Here is a 20,285-nt window from a genome sequence, read left to right as displayed (position 1 = left end):
TTGCCAGCGTGAGTGTGCCGACTAATGTTGGATGCATCAAGATCTCCTCAATATACCTGCCACCCAACCAACCTTGGAGTACAACTGATTTTGAGCAACTTTTTCTTAGCCTGGGGAACAGATTCATCGCAGGCGGTGACTTTAACGCAAAGCACCCATGGTGTGGTAACGTCAGATCATGCTGTCGAGGGAAGCGATTGCAAGAGGCCATCGTCAGTAGCACATGCGAAATCCTTGCCACTGGCGAGGCAACTTTCTTCTCATACAACACTCGCCTTACACCTTCTGCTCTCGACTTTTTCATTGTCAACGGGATTGCGCAAAACAAGCTGTCAGTCGAAACTAAATATGAACTCTCCTCGGATCACCTGCCAATTGTAGCATCAGTGCATCATTCTCCTCAAATCAAAACTATGAAGCAACAAATTCTCCCTCGAGGCTCTTGCGTTGAAGTATTTCAAGCCGAACTAGATAGTAGAATCAACCTCAACACGGAAATAAAAAGTCCCGATGATATAGAAGATGCAATCTCGATATTTATGAGAAACGTAATATTGGCTGCATCTTCTGCTGCGCCTGTAAACCAATGTTCACCAAGCCAACGACGACAAGATACTCTTCCCCCAAGTGCCGTAGCTCTCCTGCGCCAGAAAAGAAGAGTAAGAAGAGAGTATGCGAGAACGGGTGATACTCGAGTTCATCAAATCTACTTGAGACTATCAAACCGTTTGCAAAAGGTACTTGCAAAAGTCAAGCAGACGAGCATTGATAACATTTTAGAAAAAGCTGGCCCCGATGCATCTTTCAACTATACTCTCTGGAAGCTTACAAGCCGATTTAAAAGAGTAGTCATGCCTAAATCGCCAATTAAAAATCCAGCAGGCGGTTGGTGCTACTCCAGTCAGCAAAAGGCTGATATCTTCGCAGACAGTTTAGAGCAAAGATTTAAGCCATTTAATCTTACGTCTGCTGTTACACGAAGGGCCGTCGAGCTACAATTGGAAATGCTATTTCAAATGTCCTTGCCAGCAAGCCCAGTCACATTTCAAGAGGTGGTGCAGCAAATTAAGAAGCTGAAGGCAAAAAAATCCCCTGGTGAGGACCTGCTGGACAACAGGACTTTAAAACTTCTGCCTAAAAAAGCGCTGCTATTTATAGTGCTGCTCCTCAACAGCATTCTTAGGATAGGACACTTTCCTACCTGCTGGAAGATGGCGCTAATCTCCATGGTACCTAAGCCAGAAAAACAACACACAGAAGTCGATGGCTACAGACCAATTAGCCTGCTCTCAGCGCTAGGGAAGATGGCGGAAAGAATGATACTGAACCGCATCATGCAGCTTGAACCTGTAAAGAAAAGAATTCCAAAGTGGCAGTTTGGATTTAGACAAGGTCACGGCACGCCAGAACAACTTCATCGAGTGGTCAACTTCGCGCTTGATGCAATGGAGCAAAAAATGTATTCGGTAGCTGTGTTTATGGACATTCAACAAGCGTTTGACAGGGTGTGGCATGATGGCCTCCTCTTTAAGCTGAGAAACATATTGCCGCCGCAGCTATTCCAGCTGGTGAGTAGCTTTCTAATGGACAGAAGTTTTAGAGTTGTTGTAAATGGAGCAAAATCATCGAAGCGCCCAATCTGTGCAGGCGTCCCACAAGGCAGCGTTCTTGGACCAACGTTATATACCCTATATACAGCCGATATGCCTTCCTCAAGGGTAATAACTGGGTTGGACGAGGACGATGTGTTGATAGCAACCTACGCGGATGACACTGCAGTGCCGACCAGAAGTCCAAGCATAAATCTAGCTACGGAAGCTCTGCAACAATATGTGAGCAGCTTTGAGGTCTGGGCTCAGAAATGGAACATAGGCATCAACAGCAGCAAATGTGCTAATGTTACTTTTGCTACGAGAACACTTTCTTGCGGAGGCATTAATATGCTGGGCTCCACACACTTACGCACAAGACCTCGTACAAATCCCTGGGTTTTGTACTCGACAGGTCACTAAATTTCAAAACCCATACTACCATGGTTCGACAGTCTGTGATGGCGAAAGCGGGAAAGATGGCGTGGCTACTTGCACCAAGAAATAAGCTATCGCTGTACAGCAAAGTCACGATATACAAGTCCATCCTCAGCCCCATATGGAAATACGCACTTCAAGTTTACGGCATCGCGTCAAAAACCAACTTAAATAAAATTAGAGTTGCTCAGTCAAAAATTCTACGACGAATATGCAATGCTCCATGGTACATACGAAACAGCGACATCGAGAGGGACCTAAAGGTTCCCAAAGTGGGCGATGTTATACAATTACATGCAGCAAGGTACTTGCAACGACTTGGTGGTCACCCTAATGCGCTAGCCAGACGTCTAATTACCCCGTTAAGGAAAAGAAGACTCAAAAGGAGTCATCCACTGGATCTCCCTACTAGATCCCTCCTATAACATCTCATTAACTTTTTGTAAATATTCTAAATAATGTATGTACCTACTCCATATATGTAACATTAAGTTTAAGTATGTATCTCCTGTGATCAATTGTTTTTCCCCTTAAATGTAAAACTAGATTAAGTTGCCACGAAAGGTAGCAGTAAACTTGTTTACAATAAAATACAAATTTTCCACATGAAAAAAAAAAAAAAAAAAAAAAAAAAATGTTGAAGTTTACTGCAGGCCGCAGGGTCAGGTGTGTACACACACACACACACACACCCACAGCCACAGAGATTGGGATTTTTGCACATAGAATGCGTACATGCATCTAATTTTTCTTAATTTTGTTAGTCTTTGTGTGTGCGTCAGTGTTAGTGCCAAAATGCAAACATGCCCCCAGCCAGACAGACAAACCCACACTTGATACATGGTTGATTTGTATATAAATATCCGATAGTCATCTCAAGCACATAATGCCAAATTTATGAGCCTACTTCTCGAGCACCCCGTCTCCCCCTTCTGGCCAGCAGGGGTGTGTCTGTGTGTCTGTGTTTGTGGCCAAAGAATTGAAAATGTGAAAATTTGCTGCATCGAAAGCGTATCCAAGTCTTGGTTAGGAGTGACTTGAAATTAAGAGAAATGTTTTATGCAATAAACCAAATGAAAATGGTGATTAAAGCTTTGCCATTTCATTTCCAACTACTCTCGGGCTAAAATTTATGAAAATACTTGCTCGGACACGTGGGTACATACATATGTATGTATATCGACAAATCTTGATCTGATTTTCCCCCTTCCTATAGTTTAAATAACAGATACCTTTGGAAAAGCTGGGCCTACGTTCAATGTGATGCAAAAGTAATATTTAATTTTATTGGCCTTATTCCTCTCCTTTCTACAGGGTATAGCCCACAATCCCGACCGCCGACTGCAATTGACCCGATGCCAATTATCAGCCCCGTTCCAGCAGCCTGGTTGCCACTGCCACTGGCTCTGCTTCCCTAGCGCTGACAGCGACAAACTGTTTTTGCGGCCAGCTGCAACCGCATTATCGAAATCACGGCAATGGCATCCCAACAATTCAGCAGCCGCCCGGCAGCCCGGCAACGCGATGCTATGCGACACGGCCCTCAATCCAAAAATGCAATTTTACATTTTCAATTAATAAACATTTGGCGACTGACTCCGGTTATGGCTGCGGCGGGACGGGAGGGGGCGGGAGCGGGAGCGGGACTGGACGAGGATACGAGATGCCGATTTCCGCACAGGCCTGGCTCTGGAGGCTCTTCTGTCGTGTATTTTACATTTGCGGCTGCATAATTTGGTGAATCATTAACCGTAAAGCAAAGAGCCGTGAAGCGGCTTGATGCGAGGCATCAAGGGCCCAGCGATGTGCGTAAAGGGCCATAAGTAGGAGAGCAGAGGGCCTATGGCCAGTGGAAATGGACACTTCCTATACATCCATGACATGATCAAAAATTAAGTGTTTTTAATGGCAAAGTGAGGTATTGTAAAGCAGTTGGATGCACAGGTATTCAGGGCGAACCGATTTGGAGGCCCAAACACCAGCGGCTATCCGCAGGCGGTGCACAGATAACGGCTATCGAAACTGTACATATCGTATTTATATATTTACCGTTGAGTACTCTGCATAATTTCATGTACAGACGAATAACACGAATATTTTCGGTGTTCGCTTTTGCTTAAACAGTTTCCCATATTTACTTATTATGCTTTAATACTAGATCTTATATAGGGTTAGCAACTAGTTGTGGGGGTCTGGGACTGTGGTTTGTTGGTGGGGTAATGGGGCGTAGCTATGCGGTACGGCCGCAAAGCATTGCTTCGCACAGCCGTTCCTCCTTACTCCTCCGACACTTTCCTTTCCCTCTCCGCTCTCCGTAGTTCCCGCATTATAGTGGCGGCGAACCTAGTGGTGGCATCCCACACCTTGGGATTCGCTACCATGAGCGGCACGATCCCTCCGACGCTAATGCTGGTGGCTAGCTCATCCTCTAGCTGGCGCCTCTCGTACTCGAAACGGTGGCATTCAAAGAAGACGTGGTGAGCGTCCTCCACGATACCTCGACCACATGATGGGCACCATTCCTCCGTTTCGTGTCCAAACCGCATCAGGTACGATCTGAAGCATCCGTGGCCGCTCAGCATCTGAGTGAGGTGGAAGTCCACCTGTCCGTGCTTCCTCTCCAACCACAGCTTGATATCCGGAATCAGCTGGTGGGTCCAGCGTCCTTTAGTCGAGGAATCCCACTTCATCTGCCACCTCCTGACGGTCTCGTGCCTGGGTGATTCTCTCTCGACTCGGCCCTTTCCCTCGCTTGCTCTGCTATTGGGACTAGTCCCGCGATGACCAGTGCTGCGTCGTCGAATATGGTTCTAAACGCGCAGGCTATCCTGATGGCACATAAGCGGTGCGTTGCTTCGACTCCTCGCATATAGCTCGGCACCTTCGTCGCTTTGGACCACACTGCGGCAGCATACAGGATCTGAGAGGAGACGACGCTGGTGATCAGCTTCCTCCTTGCTTGCATTGGCCCCCTGGTGTTGAGCAGGATTCGCGAGAGTGCTCGGCAAGTCTGTGCGGCCTTTGTGTTGGCGTACTCCAAGTGCTCTCTAAATGAAAGCCTAGTGTCCAGCATTACTCCTAGGTATTTAAGAGCCCTTTGCGAAGTAATGTCGTGTCCGCCGACCGACACTCGGGCCGTCTCCACCTTCTTCCTGCTGCTAATCAGAACAGCCTCGGTCTTGTGGGCCGCCAGCTGTAATCCCGCTATGGCGAGCCACGTCTCCACGGCACGGATTGCCCCGTTTGCAGCTGCTTCAACTGCTGCAAGGTCCTTGGCTACCACTACGATGGCGAAGTCATCGGCAAACCCGACGACCGTCGTGCCCTCGGGAAGATTCAGTCGCAAAACTCCATCATACATCGTATTCCACAGGAGCGGCCCCAGCACCGACCCCTGCGGGACTCCAGCAGTCACTCTATATGATCTTATCCCTTCGCTCGTCTCGTACAGCAGCACCCTCTCACTGAGGTAGCTGTCCACTATTCTCAGGAGGTATTCCGGGATTCGTAGCCTCCGTAGGGCTTCCATCGTTTTACCCCAGTCCGCAGAGTTGAAAGCGTTTTTTATATCCAGGGTAACCAGCAGGCAGTACTGCTTTTGGCCCGCTCTCCAGCGGGTCCCACTTATTGCATTCTCCGCTATGTTGGTGACTATGCCAATGGCATCCAGGGTTGATCTGCCTTTCCGGAAGCCATACTGGTTGGACGACAAGCCGCCGGCATCTTCAATGGCACGGCTGAGCCTACGTGCAATGAGCTTTTCGCATACCTTCCCCGCGTTGTCCAGGAGACAAATTGGTCTGTACGAGGAAGGCTCGCCTGGTGGTTTCCCTGGCTTGTTGAGCAGCAGTAGCTTTTGAATCTTCCACCTATCGGGGAAGGTACCTTCTAGCAGACACTTATTGAAGACCTCGGCGAAGGCGGATGGCTGTAGTGCCCTATTTGGGATTGCATCCGGGCCTGGGGCTTTTTTGCTGGGCAGGCTCCTACCGGCTTCCAGGATCTCCGCTTCCGTGATCATTTCGATGCCCGTGATCGGTGCGTCGCTTTCTAAGGGGCCTGGACGCTTCTGTTGCTCGCTGGCGAACAGGGTGTGCACTATGTCCTCGAGGGTGCTGGGGTCCGTTGGCGCCTTGCTCCCGGCACTTAGCCGCTTCATAACGATGTTGTAAGCCCTGCCCCAGGGGTCTTGTTCCGCTGTGTCGCAGAGCTGGAGAAAGCATTCCCGCTTGCTGCTCCGAATTGCATGCTTCAGTGCCTTCCTGGCGGTCCTATGCTCCTCATGCGATGTGACGAACCGAGTCGTGCGCCGCGCTCTCTGCATAGCTCGTTTGGCCCTTAGACACGTTGTCCGGAGCCTGTCGATGTCGGCGTTTCACCACACGATTGGCTCGTGGTGCCGCATGAATGGCTTCCGCTGTCTCATGCTCCTGTCACAGGCCTCCTCCATTCGCAAGGCGAGCTGGTTGGCCGATTCGTTGGCACTTGTGTCCCCGAGCGCCTCCCACTTCTCGAGGCTTCTAGCCAGAGCGCTGGTGTTGAGCGTGTCCACGATGTAGGCTTTGCTCCTCGCGCTTGATCTGCTGGGTCTGGGGCGTTCGCCAATGGTGCATACTATGGCTTCGTGGTCGCTTCCGGTGTACACGTCTCCTATTCGCCACCTTGCATTGCGCAGCTGCGAAGGGCTCGCGAACGTTAGGTCAATGATTGACCCAGCGCTACCCCTGCAGAAGGTTTGCTGGGAGCCCTCGTTCAGCAGCGCTAGGTCTAGCGATGCTAAAGTTTCTAGCAGGATTCGGCCTCTTGCGTTGGTGACTTGACAGCCCCACTCGTGTGCCCACGCGTTGAAGTCCCCGGCGATTAGGACTGCCCCGCGGTTTCTTGCGTCTTCAGCTAGTTCCTCAATGATTCGGGCGAAGGACTCGAGGGGTAGACTGGGCGCTAGGTAGCAGCTGTATACCCGTAGGTTGCCAGCTCTCGCGCGCACAAATCCGTCTCCTGCCAGCACATTGATGAGTTTGCAGGGATCGCCTCCACATGCCCACAGGGATGCCTTCCCTGTTCTGTCGGTCGCCCAGGATTCGTTGTCACCTGATTTGTACGGCTCGCTGAGTATGGCCAGGTCCGATTTGAGTTCTCTCACCGTCTGCAGGAGCAGGTCTTGTGCGGCCCTACAGTGATTCAGATTGAGCTGGATCACTTCCATCCTCTTGTTCCGGCTACCTCTCCTAGCTTCGAGAAGGGAGAGGCTTCCCGATTGATGGCCTCTGTCCTCTCGGCCTCTCCCGGCGCAGACGAAGCAGGGTGGCTTGTTTGGACAGTCTGCTATCTTGTGCCCATTGACGCCGCAGCGAATGCAGCACCCAGTTCGGTCCACCGCACTATGGCAGTTTGGCGCAATGTGCCCAATCTCCAAGCACTTGTAGCACCTAGGCTGCGAGTCCTTCTCCTTGATCTTACATACCGTCCATCCCACCTTGACCTTGCCCTTGCCGAGGACCACTTGAGCATCCTTGCTCGGCAGTCCAATTACGGCAGTCTGGGTGTCCCGGTATGATGGGCGTAGGCTTCTCACATTCACCGAGTCGGCCCGGATCCACCAGTGGCTGGCTTAGCCTACGCCACGGCTCCGTTTGCGTCGCGGCATCCTTCTTCCAGACTGTCGTTGTCTGCTGCTCTTTGTCCATGCTCATGCTCTTGGTGCTCTGTGAGCATTTTGAGCACACGACTGCGGCGTCGAGGCCTTCCTGCCTGGCGCTTCTGCCCGCTGCTGATGCTTGGCTTTCTTCATTGATGCTCGTGTGAAGCTCCTTCATTCGCACGAACATGTTTCTCGTCGCCATGTTGATGTGGCGCGTATTCTTATCCATCATTCTGCTATGGACTTCATCCAAGATATTTCCCAGCTCTTGGAGGTTTTCGAGGCAGGTTGCCTCCTGGCAGGCCTTACTTCTCTTAGGCGGCGTTTTTCTTTGCAAACTCTCTGGGCTGGCTGGGTCCCGTACCCTCTTAGGGGTCTCCCGGGCGTACGGGTCCATGCTCTGTAACTCTGCTCCTGGAGCTGACGCAGCTTCTGGCGATCGGGCGAGCTTGCTGCCCTTCATGAAAGCCAGGTTTTCGTCCTCTTCCATTCCTTTGATCGATGTTCCAGTTAATTCTGGGTCGATTTTAATTTGAAATTTCAAATTTCGTTTGGCGCGTAACTCTGCTCCGGCACTCCGGCAGCCCTGTTCCGTACGAGGCTGTCCGGCAACACCGTCCGAGCTGCCACCCTGCGCGATCACCTGACTGGCAGCTCAGTGATCAGCTGCTGAGTGGGAGGCTCCCGGCGAGAACCGTAAACAGAAAAAGAAAGAAAAATTTGAGTGAGAAAATTGTTTTGCTACAACTCCACCAACAATGTGTATAGCGGAAGGCGCCAAACAAGAGTTCAACCCTCTCCCCCTCCTGCACGGAGCGCACTGGATATGCCCCTGCAACAGAACGGGTGGTCGGCGAGGGCCGATTTCATACGCAGTACGTACCGGTGCTTCAGTGACCTGCTCTTAACAGCTTTCCTTTCAGTTGCCAGGCGTGGCGCGGTTTTTTTGCCGGAAAACTTGGAGCTCGTGATAAACACAACCGCACTTGGAAAACACTCAAACCACTCGTCTGTCTGTGTGGGTGTCGCTGTGGGTGTATGCTGTGTGCTTTATGATTTTGCTTTTTGTTTTGGCAAGAATTTCCCAGTATTTCCTTTTTTATTTGTCCGCCTTCCGAATGCATTTTTGCATTGATAAACATTGATGGCAGCAGCGGCAACAAAGTTGACAGATGACGAGGAAGGTAATGCTGGAGATTAGTTGGGAAGTGACTGGGAAACTTTCTCGATTCCCTCAATATCAGAGACGAAATGCATTGACCAATGCAGTTTGCTCTGGAAATTGGCTAGCGATCTAAATGAGATCGCCAAGTATTTGATGCTATTATAAAACTTTCTTCCTAGTCGTAATGCAATCATCCTGCCGAAGGACACAAAGCCAGGCAGATACAGCCTGCCAAATGGGAATGGCATACCAATTGAGCAGCTTTTAACAAAGGTTTTGCAACGCGATGTGTTTTGTGCCTGGAATGGGGGAAATGGGAATGGGAAGGCGGAGGTGCGGTGGTGCGGTGGCAGGCCACATGAATCATCATAACGACAAGTGGTCAGGCCGCGGGGCCAGGGAAGGCACTCGATTTTATAGTTAGGCTGTTGCAGGGGCCAAAAAGTGTGCCACACAATCCGGCACACACACGCACTCGCAAAACACACACAAAACTCACACCACACACACACACGACGCACAACGAAAATCTGTTATTTGTTATGTGTTAACAAGACAGACAGAAAGAGAGAGTCAGGCAGGGGGCTTGTGGCACCAAGCCAGTGGTGGCGGTGTGGCACGGCCGGCAGTTTTTGGAACCAGCAACAGTTGGCCAGACAACAGTTTTTAAAGTCAGACATTCAGAGTCAGAGCACGGCATAGGGGGATAGGGGTGGGGGGGTCGAGGCAGCGGGCAGTAGGACCCTCTTCTTTGCCAAACTGAGTTGGATTCTGAAAACGAGTTGCAGACATCTCCAGCTAGACCCGAAAATATGTAGCGTACTCGTACTTCAAAACTGAAGTTGCTGCCCCACAAGCACACACACACACATAGGAGAATCTGGGTGGGGGTATCCAGACTTTGCAAAAGCCAAAAGGCGGCAAAGAACAAGTGGTAAGGCCAGCAGGAGAAGGACCACAGCCAGTTGCCGACCAGGAAGACAGCCAGCAACGTGGAAAAACTCATGCGACTCGCTGGAAAAAGTATGCTACGTTTTTTCTCCCTCTATGTGTGTGCCTGCGACTGTGTGTGGGTGGCAGTCCTTGAAAAAGCATTCCCCATCCCTCCACCCGGCACTCTGGGAGGGGGCACAGTGTCTAAGCCGAACGAACGTCTGTTGTGTTGATACTTCTTCTATGTATATCGGAATATTCTCTCTCCTTCTCTTTCTCCTTCTCCTTCTCCTTCTCCTACTCCTACTCCTTATCCGTACCCTCTTTCCTTTTCTTTCTCTTCTCTGCTGTTTATCTGTTTGTCTCGGTTATTTTTTTGTTCTTTTATTTCCTGTTGCATGTCCTTGACTGGTGTTTCCGGGCTTTGCACGTTTTTTTTTACGATTTTTTCGCTTTAAGTTGAACCCACACGACCTTGACTGAGAGTGGGCCTGGGGATTGGGGGCACTGGGAGAAACTGAGAGCTTGTCCAGCACATTTCAGCGAATCATTTTCGACCACAGGCCCAGGCATGTTTAGCACACCACTACAGGCTTGTCTGCCCAATTTTTAGGGGCATGGGCAACTGTCTCTGTCTCTGTCTGGCCGTCGGTCTTTTGTCTTTTAGGGTATCTCTTTGTTTGGCCGTCTGTCTGCCTGGCCCTGGACCCGGACCCAGACCCGGACCCGGACTCTGACTCACTTTCATTCATTGAAGCTGTTCAGGCCAGCAGAAGATGATTGCCGCGCACTGTGCCAACTTCGTGCGCTCCGGTCTCAACTCGATCTCGCGCGCTCGGAGGGGCGCTCGGGAGACTTTACGACCCACGATCCACCCGGCGCTCAAGCCATCATGGAGCATAGATCGTAAGGCCTACTTTAATTACGTTTTCACCCACGCTTCAACCTGTCGACATACCGCGCGAGTACCCAATAATTACATGAATATATATATATATACACAACGAAACCCATCGGCCTTTCCTTTCTGTGACGACTGCTAGGAGTTGAAACTGGAACATACACCTCGCCGTTGGATAATTGAACCTCGATCCGCCCCCCTACAATCATTGGCCCTTCGAGCCGGATCTTCGCCTTCCCCATAAGGAGAAGCTTACCCCAGCCAGCCAACACCAGTGCAGTGATTTTGTGCGAGTTTTCCATCCCAGTCCGAGTTCCCGTGGCATATGTACATACATATGTATTCATTTCTCGCTCTAGCTCCAAATTAAATTATACTTCGTTCTGCCAACGGTTGTGGCCACCTACTTCTCCAAAGGTTTAATTTGATCCGAGCAAGCTCCTGCGGTCAACCTCCGATCCAGTGTATATATTCCTACATCTCCCAGCTACCAGCTGAGCTTTGGTTGCTGACATATGCACATGCATACAAGCACATGTACACATCGCAACGCAATCCAAGCGGCTGACAACAATCATAAATTCATATTCTTGCAATTACTTTGTTGTTTTTTTCCATGCTCAACGTTCCATAGTTTTTCGGTTTTATAAATAAATAAAATAAATCACTGCGTCTCCGTATTTAATTAATTATATTGCCAACAAAAATAAGACACGATCCATACATACGGCACCACATATTTATCTTACATATACATACATACGTACGCATTTTAAATTATACATATTGTATATAAAACGGTCATCCACAGTTTTAACCGTTGTTTTACATCTCGCCAAAAGGTTGGGTCGTCAACCCAAGCCACGGTACATAGCACTTACATCCATACGCACACACATACAAACAGCAGCAGCGGTGCCTTCGTTTCGTTTTTCCTTTCGCTTTCGCTTCTCCACCGTTTGCTTGCGCTGTTGTTGGTGGGAGAATATTTTTCGGTGCCGCGCTTGACCGTAACGGAACGGCAAGTGAAGCGCTACCCAGCACTTCGAGGGTATATTGTTTTCAACATTCGTTTTGCAACCGACTTTATATAGGGGTACCTTGTGCATCAATATCATTGCTCATCCTCATTAGTCGCTCTTGGTTGGCCCTTTGTTTTTTATTTGATCGTAGTATTTTATATTTATATATTCCGGCCACTGTGCCCGACTTCTACTATATAAATACTCGCGATAAATTCCACCAAGGCCACATAACCACGGCTCGTCGTTCACAACTTCCACTTCTCCATTTCCGCTCACCTGCTTTGCGACTCTGATACGCGTTATCGCAAATCCATCAGCCAACTATGCCCACTGGTGGGAAGAAATCTCGCAAGAAGTTTAAGCGGGTTAGTTCGCTGAGTTTGACCCATCCACCCAGCTCCAACGGCTCAATCACTACGCCCACAGCTTCCCGTCCGGCCCCAGCTGAGCGAGGTCCGACCACGTCCAGGGCTCACACACCACATGCCTTTGAGGCCTTGTTGCTCCCCTCGGTCGTCCCTCGTTCCGAGCACTATGGCCCAATCGGCCGCCAGTTCCGCACGGTCTAAGTTTGCCTTGGCTGCAAGCAGACTGACACGCTTCGACCAGAAGCTCAGCGCTCCAGATGCTAGCACACCAACCCGCTCGCTCTCCCAAGTCCATCGAGATCAACTCCGATGCCTGTTGGCGAAGGTGGACGCGGAGTTCGAGGCCTGTGTGGAGGCGATAACGGAAGTAGATCCAGAGGGGGCAGCTGACGTCCAGGGCATGATGCAATTATACAAGGTGGTCTCGTCGGGAGCCGAAGTTCGTTCGTGTTGTCCCTTATCGTCAGTGCATGCTTGCTTGTTGATGATGAAGGTTGTTCACGGACGAATTTTTTGATATATTCTTAACCCTTATGTCCCGACAACAACAAAAATATAAAAAGCATATAAAAAAAATACCACAGAATTAGAAGTAATCTTTATATATTATGTAAAAGAACATTTTCATATAACTAAAAATGTTGAAGAAAAATTATTAATGGCTGCATAAAATTTAAATATTAATATATCAGAAAAATCATTTTATTTTAAAATTTTAAAACCCACGGGCCTAAGGGTTGATCAACATCAACATATACCGTCTCACTCACTCTCACTATACTATGTGCTCTTCACTCGCACTTATTGCTAGCATACGTTAAGGGACTAACTTTTGCCGACGAGACCACCTTGTATAATTGCATCATGGTCCAGGGGATGTACGATGACTGCTACGCGGTCTACGCGCAATGACTTGCCGAACTGAACGATCAGCTCGAACCACCGACTGTCCCTCACACGCCTCAACAGGCCATTCAAGTGCCGACTTCCGGCGGTTGCCGTCTTCCTCCATGTGACACTGAAGTTTTCAGTGGGGACTACCAGCAGTGGCCCACGTTCCGAGACCTGTTCAGCGCCATATATATAGAGAACCCGAGGTTGGCTCCAGTAGAAAAACTGTTCCACCTCATCAAAAAAACGAGGGGGAACGTTGTGAGTTGCTGCGGACACCGCAACTCTACAGTTATACCCGATACTAAGTCAGTATGGCTCTCCTCCGGCAGACGCTGCTAATATTAAACGACACGACAAAGAGTGCGTGCGAGAGAGACAGAAAATCAGTCTGAGCGTGACGTCGGGCGCTGCGTAGCCAGTGCAAATTGATTTGTTCCTTTTGGCTATAAAAATTATCTGATCTGGTCCAGATTCAGCAATCTGATAGATATGGTCGTTATCTATGATTCTGCGTTTTTAGTTTTCTCGAATGTGCAATATTGTGGATGCAACAGATTTTCGTCCTTTGTGTGGGCGGAAGGGGGTGGGGCGAAATTTTGAGAAATACGTTTTATAGTGAGATCTAACGAAGTCCGGATACCAAATTTGGTTACTCTAGCCTTAATAGTCTCTGAGATTTGTGGATGCCCCAGATTTTCGTCCTTTGCGGGGGCGGAAGGGGGTGTGGCGAAATTTGGACACGAAACGGTCAAGGTCCGATATCACAGGAGTGTGGATACCAAATTTGGTTGCTCTGGCTCTTATAGGTTCTGAGATCCTTAAACTCATATTTTGCAATTGGCAAAACCGACCATGAAACCTGTGTGTTAGAGAGAGACAGAGCGAGAAAGAATGAAATTGTTTTCTTGATTCTGGCTATAATAACTATACGATCTGGTTGAGATCTTACATTCTAAAACATATAGTCATCCTCTACGATTCTGCGTTTTTGGTTTTATCGTATCTTAAAAAATGTGGATGCCACAGATTTTCGTCCTTTGTGGGGGCGGAAGTGGGCGGGGCGAAGTTTTGAAATATTTTTGTGGCAGTGACATATCACAGAAGTCTGGATCCAAAACATCGTTGCTCTAGCTCTTATAGTCTTTGTGCACTAGGCGCTGAAGGGGACGGACAGACGGACAGACGGACGGACGGACAGACGGACAGACAGACAGGGCTCAATCGACTCGGCTATTGATGCTGATCAAGAATATATATACTTTATGGGGTCGGAAACGATTCCTTCTGGACGTTACACACATCCACTTTTACCACAAATCTAATATACCCCAATACTCATTTTGAGTATCGGGTATAACAAGCGGTGAGGCCCACGACATAGTGGCACAGGCTCCACTCACGAACGAAGGGTTCGCGTCCGCATGGAGCGCCCTCCGTGAGCGTTTCCTAAACAAGCGGCTGATACTCATAGCCCAGCTGAAGATCCTTTTCAGTCTGCCCCAAATCCGCACCGAGTCAGCTGCAGCGCTAAAAGAGCTTCAGAGGGCCGTCCACAAGTGCCTTACGACACTCAACCACTCCGAGGTCTCCACAGACAGCATTTTCGCTGACGGAGTGTTAGTGTACCTCATATCCGCGAAGTTGCCGAAAGCGACTTTGGAGCTTTGGGAGCAGTCCGTGACACACAAGTCCGAAATTCCCACCTGGCACGCTATGGACAAGTTCCTGGCGGAGAGGTACCTGTCTCTCGAGGTGACCGAGGATGGCCATCCAGGCATGGAGACTCAGGCCCACTCCAGGGCGAGTCTACCCATGTCAGAGAGTTCAAAGGGCAATCCCAACCCATTCCGTTCCCAAGGGAGCCCTGTTGCAAGGCGGGTTCACTCGTTCGGAACAACTGGGGATCCGAAGCGGAGAACGTGTGATCTTTGCTCCAAAGAGAACCATCCGATCCGGGTATGCCCTCAATTCCTTCAGATGAGACCTGATGCTCGCTCAAGCTATATTAAGCAAAAAATGCTTTGCTTAAACTGTTTCGCAAGAGGTCACCAGATTCGTGAATGCCAAAGCGCCCACAACTGCAACACGTGTGGAGACCGGCATCATACGCTGCTGCACTGGAGTGCCACAGTTTCACAGTTGCCATTCCGACTCGCCCAGGCACAGGTCTCGGGCATCAATCAGACCATATCCGCTCAGTCCAAGAAGCTCTGCCATTTTTCCATCGGCTCCCCGACTAAGCCGGGCTTACACTTGGTCGCCACAGCCTATGTCCTGCCGGAACTATCAGGCAGCCTTCCCTCCCATTCGATCCCGCAACACTCGTTGCGAGACTTGCCGAACCTGCCATGGGCAGACGCGACATTTTACGCAAGCTCACAAATAGATGTCCTGATTGGTGCCGACATCCTTCCATCCAACCTCTTGAGCGGCTCAGGCCCAGTGCCAAACACGGTACAAGGCAGATCGCATCCTTCTCCACGCAAATTTCCACCGAGCTAGAGACTCCGTTAGACAAACTCCTCACAAAGTTTTGGGAGGTGGAGGACATTCCTACTAAAATAGAAAGCGAGTCGGATTCGTACTGCGAAAGAAATTTCCTCCGAACTACGTCAAGAACGCCAAGCGGGAAATACGTCGTCACGTTATCGTTTCGCGACCCAGATCATCTCGGATCAGATCTGGGGTATTCAAGGGCAACCGCGCTGGCCCAGTTCCTAAGAAACGAAAATCGCTTGAAAAGAAACAGTCCCATACAAGAGCAGTACGACACCGTGATCCAAGAATACCTATAGCTTGGACACATGACAGAAGTTCTTCCAACTCATGGGTCCTCAACCTACTACCTGCCGCAACACGCTGTCTTCAAGCCTGATAGCACCACCACGAAAGTCCGCGTTGTATTTAACGCATCCAGCCCGTCGACTAACGGTATCAGCTTGAATGACCTTCTGCACCCCGGCCCTGTTCTCCAGTCCGACTTAACCCTTCAGATCCTGAAGTGGCGCTACTACCGGTACGTCTTCAATGCTGACATCACCAAGATGTATCGGCAGATTTGGGTAGATCCGAAGCACACCCCCTTCCAGCGAATATTGTTTCGCAACAAGGAGGGCGAGATACGCGACTATGAGTTGCAAACTGTCACCTTTGGAGTCAATTGTGCTCCCTTTCTCGCCATCGGGGTGTTGCAACGGCTTGCAGACGATGTCCAGTCCCGATTCCCGAGAGCCAGTCACATCATTCGGTCCTGTATGTATGTCGACGACGCCCTAGCGGGAGCAGACTCTCCCACTAAAGCTCAACAAGCTATCCGCGAGTTACAGGCCGCCCTGAGTTCTGCCGGGTTTCCACTGAGAAAAGGGACGTCCAACCACAAGGATATCCTGACTACCATTCCGAATGACCATCTCCTTCACACCGACTTCCTTGAACTTGATTCGGATTTCTTCGTTCCGCCAGAACTGGCATCTACGGCATCCTTTACCAAGCGAGCGGTGCTTTCCCAGATAGCAAGGTTGTTCGACCCTGCGGGCTGGTTGGCTGCTTTCATTGTCCGGTCAAAGATCTTCATGCAAGAGATCTGGTTGCAAGAAGTGGGATGGGACGAAGATCTTCCGACCGAGATGCGTCAGCGCTGGCAGAGTTTTCTACAGAGCTACTCCGGTCTCGACCAGATCCGCATTCCAAGGTGGATTGGCTCCGAACCATCTGTAAGGGTCGAGCATCACGGATTTTGCGATGCGTCCGAACAGGCGTACGGTGCGGCGATCTACGTACGCATCGAGACTGACCACCTGGTCAAGGTGCAGTTGCTCACCGCGAAAACACGAGTCGCACCCGTTAAGACTGTATCGCTCCCCCGGTTAGAGCTATGCGGCGCCGTGCTGCTGTCCGAAATGGCGACGGCTATCCTGCCAAATATGCCAAGCGTACCTACAACCTGTTACTTCTGGACAGATTCCGCTATAGTCCTGTCCTGGCTGAAAAAGCCTGCTTGCCACTGGACTACCTTCGTGGCCAACCGAGTGACCAGAATTTCGCAAGCTACCGAGGTCGAGAATTGGGGTCACGTTCCGCCCGCACAAAATCCCGCCGACCTCGCCAGCAGGGGCGTATCCTTACAGGAGCTCGTCGAGAACCAACTCTGGTGGCACGGACCAGCGTGGTTGCAAGGGCCCCGGCATCAATGGCCAGCCCAAGACTCAGACTCAGCGCAGGGAATACTCCCAAGAGTATCACTGCCTAAGCGAGAAGCGGCCAGTGCCAAGGTCAAGTTCTATCCTGAATGTGGCATGTGGCATGTGGCCGTATCGCAACTTCTACCTTTCTGAAGTACGACGAACGGCATCCCATTATTCTGCCGTACCGCTGCCGACTATCCCGCCTTCTCGCGCAATTCACTCACCGGATAACTCTTCATGGCGGGAACCAACTAATGGTGCGACTTATCCGATCCAAGTTCTGGATTCCCAAGGTTCTGAAACTCATGAAGGGGGTGGTAAACTCCTGCAAGGTATGCGTCATCCACAGACAGAAGTTGCAAGCCCAAATGATGGGTGATCTTCCTACGGAACGAACGTCCTTTTCCAGACCGTTCAGGCACACCGGAATTGACTACGCGGGTCCCTTCGAAATACGGAATTACACAGGCAGAGCGTGCCTGATAACCAAGGTGTATGTGTGTGTGTGTTCGTGTGTTTTTCCACGAAGGCGATCCATTTGGAGCCTACGTCGGATCTCACGCCCGAGAAATTTCTTGCAGCCTTCGCTCGTTTCGTCGCACGACGAGGGTGTCCGCAGCGCATTCACTCCGACAATGGCAGAACTTTCGTTGGTGCCGCCAAGGTGCTTTCCCGTGAGTTCCTAGAAGCATTCAAGGGCTCGATAACTGATGCGTACAGCCATCACCGGGTTTCGTGGCGTTTTATCCCACCAGGAGCTCCACACATGGGAGGTCTGTGGGAAGCCGGGGTGAAGAGTTTCAAAACTCTCTTTTACAAAGCCACGTCCACTTGGAAGTACACTTTCGAAGAGCTTTCCACGCTTCTCGCAAAGATCGAAGCATGCCTTAATTCCAGGCCGTTCTCGCCGATGTCCGAAGATCCAACTGAGTTGCTGGCCCTTACTCCCGGGCACTTCCTTACCGGGGGACCCTTGATGTCCACGGCCGAACCCGAAATAAAGGGTGACCTTAAATCAATAATCAATCGATGGCAGCATTTAAAGGCCCTCACCCAACAGTTTTGCCAGCGGTGGAAAGAGGAATACCTCAAAGAGCTCCACAAGCGCACTAAGTGGCAGACGCCGACGCCAAACCTCCAGGTTGGGGATATGGTTGTCGTCAAAGAAGACAACCTGCCCGCCGATGAATGGCGGCTCGGGAGAGTCCAGTCCGTGTATACCGGCGCTGACGATAGAGTCCGTGTGGTAAATATCCTTACTGCCCGCGGGGTCCTTAAAAGGCCTGTTGTAAAGGTCGTTCTCCTCCCAGTAGAACGCCCTAGTTCCGTCCAACAATAACTCGAATGAACCTTCCAAAGCTCCAAGTTTCATTACTAAGACTTCTTCGACCACTTTCCTTCCTCCTAGTTCATCGTATCCAGACATGGCCCTACGCTCATGCGCCAACCGCACCGGGGAGAGCTGGCGTCCACGGGGTAGAGGCACCTACCGTTGCCGTTGTTCAGGCCAGCAGCAGATGATTGCCGCGCACTGTGCCAACTTCGTGCGCTCCGGTCTCAACTCGCTCTCGCGCGCTCGGAGTGGCGCTCGGGAGACTTTACGACCCACGATCCACCCCGGCGCTCAAGCCATCATAGAGCATAGATCGTAAGGCCCACTTTAATTACGTTTTCACCCCCGCTTCAACCTGTCGACATACCGCGCGAGTACCCAATAATTACATGAATATATATATATAGTGACATATCCATAATTCCCCACATCCCATACACATTATGTTTATGTACGATTCATCCACCCCATCCACACAAGTAACAGGACCCCACTCAAGAATCAATAACTGTTTCTTCCCATACTCCAAGCTAGGGCCCCCCATAATATAAACAATGGACCACATTGTTTCATCATCATTAGAATCACGCCACTCTCGAGAAATCGATTCTTTAGAATCACGCCACTCATGAGGACCAATCAAAGCTAGACATAAAACCAAGGAGTATCACATTCCTAGCTCCGTCATGTAATGCAACACCGATCGCCAGCAGTGGATGCCTTTCATCAAAGCCGACGCATCCCCAAATATCGATCCAGGCACGTACGCCACCGACACGAAGATGCAGCCGAGGAAAGCAACGCCCGAAGCCAGAGTCGGGAGTTCCAAGAGAAGGGCTCATGGAAACTAGCCAGCAGCAGAGAGATCAGTTCCGTTTGAGACAAGCAGACGTAAAGTTAAGTCGGGGAATTCAACCAATCTTGTGACATAAAGAAATTAAGTACTAAAAATAAAATCTTTTTTAAAAACTAAATTTCGAGTTGCGGATATTTAACTGGCGCAGTCGGTAGGATTTCGTTTAAAATTAACTCCTATATTTCGGTAATGGTCAGCTTGTGTAATTTCTAATTACTGTGATCACGTAATCCCGGAATCGTTAATAAAATTGTGAAATCCGCCAAAGAACCTATGTGTTACGAGCACATACGATTTGGAAAACTAAAATTAAGTGAACTGAAGTAAGCGGAGATAGTGATCCACCAAGAACAGTGAAACACTAAATACAAAATCAAAAAACTTACAAGTGAACCAAAATAAAGTTAAAAACTACTAAAAAGAAAAAAAACCCAATCAACACCAACAACATGGCGTTACCACCACTATCATTGAGCGAAATCCACTTGAACCAGGCACTGCTGTCGATCGGACAAATACCTGCCTATGACGGTTCATCTGGACAGCTAAGCTCATTTATCAAACGAATCGAATATGTATGCGGATTATATCCAACTGAAGATCTTCGCCAACAAAGGATCCTATTTGGAGCGACCGAGATCCAACTGTCAGGAGAGGCACAACGCATATCGCAAATGATACAACCCAACACGTGGCTCGAACTGAAGACGGCGCTGATCAACGAGTTCAAAAATCACACACCATATGAAGAACTCTTACGACAACTATACACCACCAGATTCAACGGCAGTCTTCGTAAGTTTATAGAAGAATTAGAGATAAAAGCATTATTAATAAACAATAAGCTAAACTTAGAAAACATACCAGAAAATAATGTCATTTATAAAACGCTTTGAACAACACAATTAAAGATGTCATTACTCGAAAACTTCCTGTCAGAATGTTCATGACCTTAGCA

General features: G+C 49.6%; 1 pseudogene; it reads left to right on the top strand.

The window, feature by feature from the left end:
• The first annotated feature begins 9,137 nt into the window (after positions 1-9,137).
• On the top strand, positions 9,138-18,029 carry LOC117191603 (annotated as a pseudogene).
• Positions 18,030-20,285: the final 2,256 nt, after the last annotated feature.

Source organism: Drosophila miranda (assembly GCF_003369915.1).
Source record: "Drosophila miranda strain MSH22 chromosome Y unlocalized genomic scaffold, D.miranda_PacBio2.1 Contig_Y1_pilon, whole genome shotgun sequence".
NCBI lineage: Eukaryota > Metazoa > Arthropoda > Insecta > Diptera > Drosophilidae > Drosophila > Drosophila miranda.
This window is presented reverse-complemented; position numbering and strand designations above follow the sequence as displayed.